Source organism: Schistocerca serialis, chromosome 8 (genome assembly GCF_023864345.2).
Source record: "Schistocerca serialis cubense isolate TAMUIC-IGC-003099 chromosome 8, iqSchSeri2.2, whole genome shotgun sequence".
In the NCBI taxonomy this organism is placed as follows: domain Eukaryota; kingdom Metazoa; phylum Arthropoda; class Insecta; order Orthoptera; family Acrididae; genus Schistocerca; species Schistocerca serialis.
This window is the reverse complement of record NC_064645.1, coordinates 415,072,391-415,077,599: the sequence shown is the minus strand read 5'-3', so window position 1 is coordinate 415,077,599 and position 5,209 is coordinate 415,072,391. Positions and strand designations below refer to the sequence as shown.

At 44.1% G+C, this 5,209-nt stretch overlaps 1 pseudogene; it reads left to right on the top strand.

Moving 5' to 3' along the window:
• The first annotated feature begins 1,055 nt into the window (after positions 1-1,055).
• LOC126417432 (5S ribosomal RNA) lies at positions 1,056-1,173 on the top strand (annotated as a pseudogene).
• Positions 1,174-5,209: the final 4,036 nt, after the last annotated feature.

Sequence of the window (5,209 nt, the reverse complement as noted above, 5' to 3'; positions counted from 1 at the left end):
AAAGTTCTCAATTAACACTCTCGCCACTGTGTCAGTATTTTGCCTTTCAATTGGTTCAACTACCATAAACTTCATCAGCGCATCCTGAAAGTAAGGCTATTCTTGTTCCCTTTGTCCGTCTGCTTTAATGAATCTACTCTGTCAACATCACGGCTTTCGAAAACGTGCTCAGATATCTTCGCAAGCTCTAGAGATACCTTTATGTGCTACCTGGTGATCTTAGTCTTTTGACCTCTTTGGCATTTGCGGATAAATTCTTCTGTATCTTTGTTCCTACCGTTTCATACTCAGTCCTTCTTTAATTGTTCATAGGCACTCGCTTTGCCCTGATGTCCTGCAGTGGGATGATCATGAAACTGTTTTAATACTGCGGCGTTTTCAGTCGCACATATTTATTCTGTCATTCCCGACTCAGCTGTCTCTTGTTTCCTGTTATATCCTTGATGCACTTCCGGCATTCCTGAATAGTATCTATCACTGTTCTCGGATCAACTGTTTTCTTGTGACCTGCATCCTTGTCGGCCCCACCTATGACCTGCTCGCATCCGCCAACAGCCCCTCTGTCGTAGCCTTCCGGTGGTTCCCCGACCCGCGCTGCGGGTTCCGTTTCCGCCGTGACTTGACCTAGGCTACAGGTCACCTTCCTGTAGCGCACAAGCCGTCTTGATCTCTCTCCCACTCGCGAAAGTGCGTCGGCGTCTTGATTCCGTTTGGCACTCTAGTACAGCATCTGACAGTCATATTCCTCCAGCTTTAACCTAAATTTCATCAATCTGGATGACAGATCTTATATACTACGCGCTCACGTCAGGTGTTTATGGTCAGTACATATCAGGAACTTCCTTTCATATACACACGCTCTAAAATATTTCACTGCCCAACGAATGGCCAACATATCCCTCTCAATAACGTACTGTACACTCATTCTGCCTTGTCCAACGTCTTCGAGGTGTAATCGACAAGTAAGTCCCTTCCGATTTTTCCATGACTTAAAACCACTCCAATGTTTGATTGGTAGCATCCGTTGTAATTATGAAGTCCTTTCTAAAATCTACTCCAACGGCCTTGCCGCAGTGGTAACACCGGTTCCTGTCAGATCACCGAAGTTAAGAGCTGTCGGGCTGGGCTAGCACTTGGATGGGTGACCATCCGGTCTGCCGAGCGCTGTTGGCAAGCGGGATGCACTCAGTCCTTGTAAGGCAAACTGAGGAGCTGCTTGATTGAGAAGTAGCGGCTCCGGCCTCGGAAACTGACATACGGCCGGGAGAGCGGTGTGCTGACCACATGCCCCTCCCTATCCGCATCCAGTGACGCCTGTGGGCTGAGGATGACACGGCGGCCGATCGGTGCCTTTGGGCCTTATGGCCTGTTAAGGGGGAGTTTAATTTAGTTTTTAGTTCCAATATCCAGGCACTGCAGAATAGGCGGACTGATCAGCTTCTCTTTCAAATGCTGAAAAGCGTCTTGTTGCTCGACACCTCAGCAGTATTTTAACGTCACAGCCCATTAATTAGGATTTAATTATTTCACCTGGAATTAATATGAAAAGCAATTCTGGGTTGTGAACTATTTTTTTATTAAAATGGAAAGCAATGGTGGCAATGTTAAAAAAGGAACTGGAGCCTCTTCCGTTAAATGACTAACTTAATTCTGAACTTTTACGAAAGTTAACTCAATTTTTTCTGAAAGTAGCTACGGCTCACAGATTTGGCTTGCAGAGCAAATATTTTAGTAGAATTTGTTACTGACTGTGAAGTGAAACATGTTTTGTTACTGACTGTGAACTGAAACATGTTTCCTTGCGGAAATTAGTATGAAACGGCCGCGCGGGATTAGCCGAGCGGTCTCAGGCGTTGCAGTCATGGACTGTGCGGCTGGTCCCGGCGGAGGTTCGAGTCCCTCGGGCATGGGTGGGTGTGTTTATCCTCAGGATAATTTAGGTTAGGTAGTGTGTAAGCTTAGGGACTGATGACCTTAGCAGTTAAGTCCCACAAGATTTCGCACACATTTGAACTTTTTTTTTTAGTATTAAACTGATAACCGAAGTTCGTAATATTGAAATGTTTGCAGGTTCTATAGTATTTCACAAACAAAACTCTACTGCACAAACTACAATAAACAAAAGGAATACTTCCGTGTTTAAGAAAACACACAAAATCATGAATCTGTAAGGGAAGGACAGGTTTATATGTCAATTACGTTTGAACTTCAACAGTATATTTTAAACAAATAAAAGTCAACTTACACTATTCCACACAGCCTAATATTTGAAACAAAAGGTCCTCTATATGAAACGCACTATAATCAAACACACGCACTTGGTACGCTGACATCTAATAACAGTTCCAACAGCAAATAATGAAGTAACAACTTAAGGAAGATCTACTATGACCATTTCATCGGATCCGCAGAATCAGTTGCGTAACATGAGTTAAGGTAACAAATAGAAAAGAGAAAAAGAGCAGAGCAAAAACAAGAAGAGAACAGTGCACTTGTTACAGGACTATTTATACTAATTACGCATTATGGTCTTTGTATAATTATTGATATATTATCCAGAGGTGTCTAGCATAGCTCCATTACTTTGGGCAAATTTCTTTAATAAATAATTAAGCGCTTCGCGATTTTGCAGAAGTTTCTTACAAAACGCCGGTAGTATCCCACAAGGCCTAAATACGCCTTTAATCGCTTCGTCATTTTGGGCTGTGGGCACTCCTTTATCATCTCCACCTTGTGTGGATCTGGCCTCACACCCTGGGACGATAAAATATGACCCAAATAGCACACTTAGTTTCGCAAAAACTCACACTTGCCCACTTTTAGTTTTAAATTGTGGAGTCTAAACCTTTCGAATATCTCCGTCAGCCGCACATTATGTTTCTCTAAGGAGGAGCCAAATAGATGAAAATTTTTTCACTCTGTAGCCCTGTCAAGACGGAGTTCATTAACTTCTGAAATGTACTAGGAGCTGTTTTAAGACCCATGGGCGTTCGTTTGTACTCGTACTGCCCATAGGACATACTGAAAGGCGTCTTTTCTCGATACTTTATTTAATAAGACTTGGTAAGTCGAAATTCGAGAAGTACTTTAACTTTTATAAGTGCGAAAATTCTCCTTTATCACATTTATTCCTGATTTCAGCTGCGGTTTGTTTTTACTGACATGCTTCACACTGAACCATTGCCGCAAGAATTTCCGCTCCGAAACTGCTTCTGTTACCACCCGTCGACAGTCTAATGATACACTGTCGTCTGTAATGTTCAGGACACTCGTTAGGCATTCCCCTGATTATACGTTCAATAATACCTCAGGCAATTACACGCCTTTGGTAATTTCCTGTTTCGGAATTATTCGGAATGATAGCGTCTCTCATTGCATTCACCTCTCTTTTTCTTCGACACACCCGTTCCTCCAGAGGTCCTATTTTTAATACTGAAATAATTTGGTTACTACCTTTTTGATTCTTTCCGGCATTACCTTTTGCCTGTCTCTGTGGCGCTCCGAGATTACTGAGTTTCTGCCACTATTCGATCTCGCCTTTCCACATGTTTCTCTCTTTGCACTTAAGCATCTCTCGAAATGTACTATGTGGAGATCACCCTGTGTCTCCGTCTTCTTTCCCTTCCACGCCTTTCGCTCAGCATCTGAGGTTTCTCTTACAGAGCCTTCTCTTTCTTGTATCTTCACAGCCGCACCAAAGTTTCTGTCTTCTAGTACCAATCTGCACCGGGTGGAGCTCACACTCTTGCTTCGTTTTCATTATAATTCGTTCCCCGAGGATCCACAGGCTTCCGGTGGACTCCATGTTCTCTGAAAAAGTCTCGGCCCAGCATCGCGTCAAATGGAAGATCCACTTCTTCCCTGCCGTGCGGGGTAGCCGCGTGGTCTGCGACGCCTTGCCACTGTCTGCACCGCTCCCCCATCGGAGGTTTGGGTCCTCCCTTGGGCATGGGTGTGTGTGTGTGTGTGTGTGTGTGTGTGTGTGTGTGTGTGTGTTGTCCTATGCGTGGGTTAGTTTGAGTAAGATTAAGTAGTATGTAAGCCTAGGAACCGATGACCTCAGCAGTTTGGTCCCATATGAACTTACCAGAAGTTTCCAATTTTCCACATCTTCCCCAATTACTTGGAAACGATGCCTCATTTGCATTCCGTTCCTCTTTCGTAATTCGAGAGTTACATTTCCCTCTGTCCTTGCAACAGTATTAGCTATTCCCCGAATCCTAATACGTTCCGCTGGATTATACCATCCACTGTTCGTCAAACTACTTCTCCTAACTGCGCTTATCTGTGCACCAGTATAAATCTCAGGCAATTAGAGTGCCGTCCTGAGATTCCAATTGTATAAACTCATTTTTACTGTCACATCGATTGTTAATATATTTCCAGGTAAGGCATAAGGCGACTGCTTTCTTATGCCATTACTTAGTTTTCCTGGCTTTTACATCTCCTATGTAGATTTTGTGCATGGCAAACATTTTCTGGGCGGTCTCTCGCGCAGTAATCATTCTGTGTAGATTTAAAAATTCATTACAGACTTCAGATGCGCACATCGGTCTCTATGACTTGGCGAATTACAAAGTGGGCACTTAACTACTCGTGACTCCGTTTCCCTGTCCTTTGTTGATACATCTTTCTTATTCGTTTATCTGCACGATACTCTCACGCCATGTGGCCTGGATTCCCACACGTGAAGCACTTGCTGGCTTTCTTCTCGGTCTGGAGCACCGCATCACCAACTGGGGTGATCATCTGTTCTCGGGCCGCGGGATGGCACTCTCCTCTGGCAAAGCTGTCTCTACAGCCTGTGCTAACGTTAGCTGCTCACCTCGCGCACGCACTATTGCCTTTATCCTGCCATCGTAAATCCCTTGGATAAACACTCTCAATTTTCAGACGAGAGCACGGCTGCCTTCTAGCTTCGATTCTAGCATGGTGACTCTGATTTCTTCTCTGAAATGGTGCGGCATGTTATCCAACCTTGAGCCCCACTGGGCTATATTTTCGCCCCTTTCTTGCCGATTTGCAAACAGCTGATATATGTAGGAGTCCAGTACCCATTTACCAGCATAGTTTTATACTAATATAGCACGCACACTCACGAAGGGCGCTTAGATCTCTGGCTAATACATTGCTCGTTACGCGCTGAGCCCACTATTTTAGTTTTACCAAATTTAGAAGAGTATCATGCTGCTCTTGGTCTATAAGTTGA